Genomic DNA, 9,880 nt, shown 5'->3' with positions numbered 1-9,880 from the left:
TAGTAATTAGGTACATCCTATGGCATTACTCTATAGGCATATATATTTATTATTATGTGAATTTAAGTAGTATTTCCATTCTACAGCCTAGATCCAAAGATGATAATGGACATAATAAAATGAGATTCTATCCTTATGCTTAATATAATGACTATAAACAACTGAAAAATGACCAACATGATGAAGTATTAAATAATTGCCTTCAAGACTGGTACCCATAAGAGTTTAGTCAAACTCATGGTCATTATTGCTTTGCTTGATCAAGAACTTTCTCTCTTTACCCTTATTGAAATTTTAAACCTCAATCTCAAAAAGCTTTCTATCCTTTAAGAATTTCCTCTGCTTCAAGGACTATCTAGTCACTTGGATCAAATCTTTCATGATACTAAAGCTTTGCCAATAGACTTTAACCAGACTATTTTCCCAACCTTGAGCAAAAGCCTTGTTGATGCGAGTTTTGTATCACTTACATAACATATTACTAATTGAATATCCGATACAGAGTATCAAACATACAATTCCTCTTTTGAAAAGTTATTGCTCATGGAATGAGAGAATAACTCCAATGTTCCTTACACTTGTGGATACTCACTTAGTTTTATTGATGTGATTCGTTGGTAATCACGTAGGCGACCTTACACAAATTGTTCAGGATGACTTGGACTTTGGTGGGATGATGGAGATGATGGTGGGTTTGTGAAATATACAACCGGTAGATAATTTTGATGATGATGATGATGGAGGATGTGTCTGCCAATGATGATAATGGGAAAGCGATGGTGGTGGAAGGTGAATGGATGTGTTCTGATACTTGACTTACTTCTCTAACTTCCTTCTCTAAACTTCGACTACTTAGCTACTCACTATTCTACCCCTACTCCTACAAATGGAAGGTTAGCAAATGGACAGGGATCGAACCTAATGAAAGCTGACCAGCGGCCTCACTTCCACAGGTGCAATGATTCAAAGGAATAATCAACTAGTTTACCACACAAGGCTTCCCAACTAGCTGCTAGGATGCTAGTGGTCAAGTATTGATCCCTATCAAACATCTACCAATGATACCATGCAACTATCCATCTACTTTAACCTCACTTAAACAACTTCAAATGCAACCAACTTTAACAACTTGAAAAGAAATCTAACTATGTGGAAGTAGAAAACATGCAATAACACCTAATGTTCTTAATCACCATGCAAGTCACAACAATGAAAAAGAGAGTGATTTTGGTATTATCTTAGAAACAATTTTTCCAACACTTTACAAATGAGAGCAAATGACTTTATATAGGGGCCAAAAATACAACGGACGGTGGAGATCAAAACAAGATCAACTATCTAGATTGGATCCTCAAAACTGTAATTAGGGTTGCCACCCCATCGACCAATGAGAAGATGCCACCTCATCAATGGACCAATGAAAAAAGTGGCAACCAATGAGAAGGCACCAAAATGGTGGCCATTTAGAAACAGACACTTGTCCTATTCTAGAAGAAAAGAAAATTTACCACTTGGGCTTACATCAAACGATCTAATATAACTCTTCCCTTTTCTTTCATTTTCTTAGCTAAGGCAATGAACTTAGCTAGCCTTTCGTTAACTTCTTCCATAGGAGGTCAAGGTGTGTGCTTCGCCCTGAGTTCTGCTGACTTCACCACATTGCTTGCTGCTTGTAGTATCCTTTCATGGTCCTTCTCATATTCCTTCGCAAATCCAATAAAAGCATTAAGAGAGGAAAGGGTGCCTAAATGCCTCTTCTTGATTGCAACCTTTCCTAAGTCATCCAACCTTGATCCAAAATCTGTCTCATTGATATCCTAAAAATCAAGTGCCACCCCAACATTGCTCATCATGGTTGAAATGGAAACGTCGATGCTTGGGTTGTGTCGTGCAATCTCATTATGTATTTCTTCAAGTGTTCTAAATCTGGTAGTTAGTGCAACAAACCAAGATTCAACTGTACTCAATCCTCTCTCATTCACCAACTTGGCCCTCTCCAAATATGCTTCTGGTAGACCAATGAATGCTTGTAGCCTAGGAGTAGCCAAATCTTTGATAGGAAGGAAACCTTTCCACTCCTCTTCGAACAATCTAGACTTGTATCTGACAATCACTAATGATTGAAATGTCGAGATGAAGGAAGGCAAGAAATTTTGCCCATCTTGGATTGTATCATCGATCCAATCCTCGACTTCATGTAGCTGAGCTGATATCTCTTTTGAATTGCTCTCGCTGTCTTGAGGAAGGGTTTCCTAGTGTAGCTATTGGATGGGCTGGCAATCTCTCCAATATTTGTTCTCGGCCTCCAACTTTACTATTCTTTCATTTTCCTTCCTCAACCTTTCTCTAATTGATGCTATACCTTCCTGGATCTCCTCACATTCCATATCATCCATATTTCTTCCCAAGTTGTGTTCTGTTATCTCGTATTCCTGGGCCACAATCTCACCCACTACCTTATTGACTATTGGTATAGCAAACTAAACCTTTCAGTGACCATCATCGTCATTCCTAATTACCTTTGCCATCGTCTTTGCCATTTGTTTTTGGTTCTCACTATCACCTTTTTCTATTAATCCCTAGATGTCTTCAATTGTATGGGCAGTTACCACCTTGCCTCTTGGCATAAGCATTTGCCTTGACCATAGTGGTGCAGTGCATCTCCCCAAATCTAGATTCAGTTCGACTTACAAAGCATCACCAATAGCCTCGGGTGCCTGATTTGTTGCCTCAATGTAGCCACTTGATTCTGAATCAGAGCTCACCCACTTGATTCTGAATCAGAGCTCACCTCTACTGCGGCCCCTTTATCACTTGAATTGACTTCTTCGCTTCTAGCCTCAATTATACTCTCTCTTGAAGGCATTTCGTGTTGTATCTTGGCCGGAGGTTCTAGATGTTCTTTGCCCCTCTCGACCTCCAAAGCCTTCTTCTTACAGTTTCAAACCATTTCCTATTGTCGGCTACTTCCTTCGTTCCTCTGTCTAACTGATTTTGTTTGTCTCTCCTTTGCCTTCATCATCTCATAGGTAAGGAGAATCCTTTGCCTTTGCAGCTTCCTTAGTCTTTTATTATACCATGACTCAATATGTAAATCTACTACCCTTGTAACTACCTTCAAGGAAGGATCCTGATGGTCATCCCAATCCACTAGATTCAATTATGTTCCTTCTACTGTACCATAATACTCTCTCAGCAAATTTCCACAATCCTCCAGTTGATCTGGAATATCGAGGCCTCTCCATTTGATAGCTCTCATCATGTTCACCGATAGCCTTGAGAAAGCTAGCATTCTCACATGAAAGTCATCCTTGGCATTGGCCCAAAAATCTTCTATGGTGGGTACATGCTTGAATTCATTTTCATGAGATACCTTGATAAGACCATTAGGATCAAATCCTTGCCTTGCTATGTACCATCCTAGATGATACCATTCCAATTCCTTCTCCGCAGTTGCAAAGGAGTGGATTGGGGCAATAGAAGATAATGCCTATTTTTCCTTCGTTTCTCATTATTCTATCATAGTGCTCAAGTTGCCTAGCCAACCACATTAAAACTACCTTGTCAGGAGGGTACCTTGGAAGTCTCTTGGGACAAACTATACTTCTTGCCACTCTAATGTATGTAAATTGTGGAAATTGGATAAACCAACTCCCATACTTCCTAATTCTTGCTTCTGCTTCCGATGAAAGTCTCTTAGCAGGTGTCCGTTGTAATACCCTTACTGTCTTCATGGCGAAGGCATCACAAAATATCTTGTAATCCTTCTTGTTGTGCAAATGTAGCTGCGGATAGCATTCATGTACCAAATATTGCCCCGACCCACTTCCAATATCTCCTAAAGCCTTAAGTCTAGGATTTTTATACAATCTAGCAATCAAGTAAAACAAATAGGATCCCATGTAGAATTGTCTTTGGTTTTGTGTGATTCTAAGTTGCAATTCTAAGTTCTCGCTTATGATCCTAGCCCAATCAAATCTTCTTTTTCCCTTTTCAATTTCATCAATGAAGAAGTACATCCAGTTTTTGAATTGCATACCTTGAGCTAAGCCCACGATCTAGCTGAGAAGAACAACGAGATCACCATATTTCGGTTTGAAATCTGCCATTGTGAACCTTGATAATCGGTTAACTCCCTTCTTTCCATCGTGAATCCAATTCTGCTTTAGGTGCGTAAAATAGGCCTCTTGGTTATCTTGAAATGATTTGGTTGCCTGATCCATCATCACAACCATCATGCCTTTGTACTGGGGAATGTTTAATGTTTCTTCGATTGCTTGTTCATCGATGTTGGCCAACACTCTCTTCCCTCCATCAAAAATGATGGATTTACTATTTAGATCAAATTTGGATGCACATTCCATAATCCATTCCGAACACGGCAATGTGGGAGGAAAAGTTGTTGCGTGTACAATTCCACTTTTGTATTTCAAGGAAAATCTGCACTTGCAAGGAAAATCGCCCAACACCAAAAGCTGCTCCAAGAAGAAAATTTTCCAAACAATGGATAAATCTTCCTTGAAACAAATTCACCAAACACCAATCTACTCTTCACTAAAAAACTCGCCCAAGCATGGAGAAGAAGATGAGAAGTGAGGAATGAAGAGGAAGGGGCTTCCTCTTATAGCCAACTCCACATATCTTCCCAGCTGGCCGACTTGGTCCTGGAGGGGAGAAAAAACAAAAATTAAATCAAAATTATGGCCCACAATAGCTAAGAATTAACTTTGCCAAATGAAAACTGCCCTTTAAAATTTGCCAATTAGCTCTAAATTGTGAAGAGAAATTAAATAATGCCTGAGGGGGGGCAAGGGGCGAGGGGCGTTGTTAAATATTTCCATTTAATGAGGATTTAGTAATTAATACGTCATTCAAATTGGATTTTGGCTAACCAAAAGCCATTTTTCAATATTAAAATACCAATTTCATTAAAGGCAAAAGGTTTTCAAGGCAATTTTAATCTATTAAAACAATTTCTAGCAATTCCTATCCAAATCAATTTTGCTATTCTATTTAGAATTTTTTTTTTGGAAAAATAAAATAAAATTGCCTCTAGAGCCAAAATTGATTTTTGCAATTTAGCCTCATTTCTACGAAATTAAAATTTTCACCAAAGAAAAATTTAAGATTTACCAAAACTCAATTCTAAGATTATTCAAATTTACACAATTATGTCTGAATTTTCAAAAGAAACGTCTAAGTACAAATTTACAATTTTATGCCGCCAAATATTGCATGTTGAAATTTTGTCCGGCCCAAGGATGAAATTGGTTGCTCTAGAAAATCAAGCGAAACCGGGTGAAAATAAGCTAAGTCTTTCCCACATTTGGCTTGAAGGTGTCCAAGGCTCAAAAATCTCAAAAAAATCAAAAAATTGTTGGACAATCCAAAATTTCGCCAAGGCGATAAAGAAAAGGGGGTCCCCAAAATTTTGGGGCGATGGTGTGAAAACCTCACAACATTTGGCAACTCCATGGGTGAGATGTTCCTAAACATTTCAAGAGTAATATAACTTAGACCAAAATCTCAGGATGGCCTACCTGAAAACCTACTTAAGGATGAGCACTCAATGAGGGCAAAACTCTCAAGTTGAACCTAAGCACTCTGACCATATGTTACTCACGTGTGTGCAAATGATTTATTCCTTGCTCAACAAGAACTTGGTAATTCCTCAGATCCATCAGACTTAGCTATTATAATATCCTTACTTCAAAAGCAACCTAGATAGAGCCCTGCTACTAATCAGGCATCTATAGCCCCGACGGAGTTATCGTTGTGGCACCACAATCACAGTTCTACCTTTAGTGATTATTTTTATAGCACCAATAGAGATGATTGCACACCGTTGAACCAAATTTCATCTTTATTTTCACTTTGATACTGCTTTTTCTCTTTTCTCATGATATTTTCTCTTTTTTCTTTTCTTTTCAATCTTTTGTTTGGTTTGCAGGCAATGAAGCTTGCGGAGGGTTTGGAAGACCACAGTGGCACTGAAGCAGGTATATGATTTTTACTAAGTCTAATTTCACTGCGAAACATCAAGAACTCAGAGCAATTAAGTGTGAGTAGAATGTTGTAACCATGCCAGAGATAACTCAAGAACCTCTATCAAGTTAAACCCAAATTTAGTACAAGTCCTACCATAGACTAACGACTAAACACATCCTTTAATCTTTGAACCTCGTCAAATGTATTCAAGAAATGAACAAAACGGACTCCGTTCTGTCACCAAAATGTAAAATCTACACACCTTGCCCACAAGTGATAACATAGACCCCTTTTGCACTTGCAAAAGCCCAAAACCAAAACTACTATTGACTGAGGGAAACTAAAAGATCTCAAGTCAAATGACTTGATACAAATAAGCTTGAACTCCCTCACAAACCTAAACTAAATGATTGAGAGAAAACTACTCTAAACAACTGAAAGGGAAACTACTCTAAAGAAAAGAAAAAACAAACAAATAACTATGTACAAAAGACTCTAGATGGAGTCCTAGTTTTGGAAATAATGCTTGAGGAATTTCCCATTGATAGGCAATGGGACATCCTCACCAGTAAGTGTCTTAAGTCTAAATGCATTATCTCCAATGATCTTGAATATCTGGAAAGGACCCTTCTATAATTTATCGAATTTGTCATGTTGTCCTTTCCTCTCATGGGCTTTGTCCCAATATAAGACCAGGTCTGAGATCCTAAAGGCCTTATTTTGCGCTCTCCTATCGAACCAATGTTTCACTACCCATTGATGTTTTGCGAATTTCTCTAGGTTTCATCTCTTTTCTCATCTAACTACATCAATTGAGCCAACCTAACTTGCACTCTGTCTTCGTTCTCATCATAATATTCATGTATGAACCTTAAAGTTGGAATTTTCAATTGAATCGGGAATACAAGATCATGTCCATAAACCAAATGATAAGGCATGATTCCTATGGACTCTTTCACTCTAGTTGTGTTTGCCCACAAGGCATATCTCAGTTGTGTGTGCCAATCTCTTGGATTCCTATCTTAAAGTTTTCCAATCACAGTCAAAAAGCTCTTATTTGTAGATTCCATTAGGCCATTACCCTACAGATAGTATCCTGATGAAAATTTTAAAATAATCTCATGGTCAAATGCCCAAGTATGAAATTTCAAAGAAGTAAAAGTAGAACCATTATCACATACAAAACCAGAAGGACAACCAAACCTGGTGGTGATCTTTTCCTCTAACAACTTAATGACAATCTCAACAATGCAATTCTTGAAAGCTTGAGCTTCTAACCACCGAGTACAGTAGTCAGTTGCGGTTAGAATATACCTATGTTGTGCTAAGGAAGGCAGATTGATGGGACCAATGTTGTGCTGAGGAAGGCAGATTGATGGGACCAATGAAGTCAAGTCCCCACATTGCGAAAGGTCTCACCTCAATGATTGGCTGCAAAGGCATCGCTAGGTTCCTTTGTCCCTTTGTTGTGGTTTGGTAAACATGACAAGTCTTCACATGCTCGTGAGTGTTTTTGAACAAAGTCGGCCAGTAATATTCAACTCTTAGTATCCAATGTGTTGTGGCCAAATCTGATCCATGTCCTCTCTTCCCCATTTATCATGAAAATGTTCCAATATGTTCCTAGCTTCTTCCTTTCCGACGCATCGCAAATATACCCCTTCATGATTCTGCTTGTACAACACTGCTCCCTATAGCATATATCTTATGCTCTTGAATTTCAATGCCCGCTTTTGCATTGGGTTCAAATGTGAAGGACATCAGTGATTTAACAAATAGTTAATTATGTCCTGGTACCATTCATCGAGATGTACCTCTTCCAATTCATAAATTTGCTACACAAGTCCAGGTCCCTCTGATGTCATTGTCTGCGCCAATTGTTGTCCTCTGACCAATTTCATCAGTTGGATCTTTATGTCATATTCCTGAATAGTGGTGACCCACTTGCCTCTTCTTTCTCCAAGCTCGCTTTGCATTAAGAGTCTTTACTGCTATGTCAGGCACAATTGCATGTACTTTGCTTCTCAAAATGTAATGCCTGAATTTCTTTACTGCTTTCACCAAGGCATAAGTTTGGTTCTTCACATTTGGGTAGTTCAATTTGGCCTCCCTGAAAGGTGCACTCATGAATGCAATCGAATGCTCTTCACCTTCCTTATTCTTTTGTGTTAAAATGGTCGCACATGTGTGATCAGAGGCGAAAGAATATATGTGGAATGGCCTCTCATAATCCAAGCTTACTAGGACTGATGCATTGGTAATAGCATGGTTTATCTCCTCAAATGCCCTTTTCATTGCTGGAGTCCAATCCACTTTTGCATCCTTCTTCAACATGTCATTCATTGGTTTCACAATCTTAGAAAATACAGATATGAACTTCCTTACGAAGTTGATCTTTCCAAAGAACAATTTGAGCTCCCTTTTGCTATCTGGGATGCCAAGTTTAGAAATTGCTTCCACTCTCTTTGGATCTATCATTATACCCTTCTCTGAAATCACATGTCCCAAAAGCTTTCCTTCGGTAACTCCAAACATGCATTTTTTTTGGATTCAAAGAGACTCCAAACCTTCTACATCTCATAAAAACTTTCGTCAAGTCCATTATGTGATCCTCTCTATTTTTTGAAAATACTGTTATGTCATCCCTGTAAATGATAATGCATTTGTCTTTTAATTCCTTGAAGGCATAATCCATGGCTCTTTGAAACATTGTGCCTACATTGATCAGGCCAAAAGGCATCCTTATGTACGCAAAAGTTCCCCACTTTATGGAGAAGGTCGTTTTCAATCTATCTTCCTCTTCAACTATCACTTGATTTTATCCTGAGTATCCATCCATGAATTACATCATCTTAGCTCCATTCACAATTTGCAAAACCTCATCTAGGGATAGCAATGGGTAATTGTCCTTCTCTGATGCTCTATTCAGGTTTCTGAAATCAACACACAACCTTCTCTTCGTTCTTCTTCCTGACTGGGACAAGATTGGTGACCCACATTGAGTGTCTCACCGGGAAGATGATTCGTGCATCCCATAACTTCTACACTTCATGATATATCAATGGTTCCAACAAAGGGTTGACTAGCCTTTGTCGCTGCCTGAATGGCTTACTCCCTTCCTTTAGTGGAATCGTGTGTGTGATAATGGCAGGATTGTATGTCTTCAAATCTTCATATCCCCAAGCAATCACATCAGGGAATTCCCTCATCAAACTCAATATATCCGCCTTCTCTTTAGGTGTACAAACATTCCCAATGTGGACAATTTTGGGACAATCCTCTGTTCCCAAGTTAATTTTTTCACTCATCACCTCTTGTAGGTTGATACTGTGTTTTATGGAATTGGTCCATGTCGAATATTCTTTCCAATTCAATCATTCCCTTTGGAATGGTGTTGGTCTTTAGGCTCATTACTCCTACGTCAATTTCTGCTTCTTCATCCACTTCACCATCAATGATTTGTGCAGTGAAGACATCTAAGTTAGTCAAGAACTTGAGGATATGTCTATCATCTTTGAACACCTAGAAATTCTTGACGTTGTCTGGTACTGATGGAATCGATGCCAATTCAACTCTAAACTTCTTGAAGCCATCCAACTTAATTGGTGCTAGTGAGCTTGTAGTCTGTGTGAGGGCATTTGTCACCTAATTGTTTACTCTATAGCTGAACTTGATGTTGAAGGCATCAAAGCTTTCTATCAAATCCCAGACTCGATTTCTATAACTCTTCAACCTCCTATCATGGCAAGCGAACTTATGCTTTATCTGTTCAATTATTAGATATGAGTCCCCGAGTACATGAAGTATTTTGGCACCTTTCTTAATAACACACAACAAGCCTAGAATCAATGCTTCATATTTTGCCATATTGTTGGTGCATGGGAATTGTAAT

This window comes from Cupressus sempervirens, chromosome 1 (genome assembly GCF_028749045.1).
Source record: "Cupressus sempervirens isolate cs-2001-9-10 chromosome 1, ASM2874904v1, whole genome shotgun sequence".
NCBI lineage: Eukaryota > Viridiplantae > Streptophyta > Pinopsida > Cupressales > Cupressaceae > Cupressus > Cupressus sempervirens.
This window is presented reverse-complemented; position numbering follows the sequence as displayed.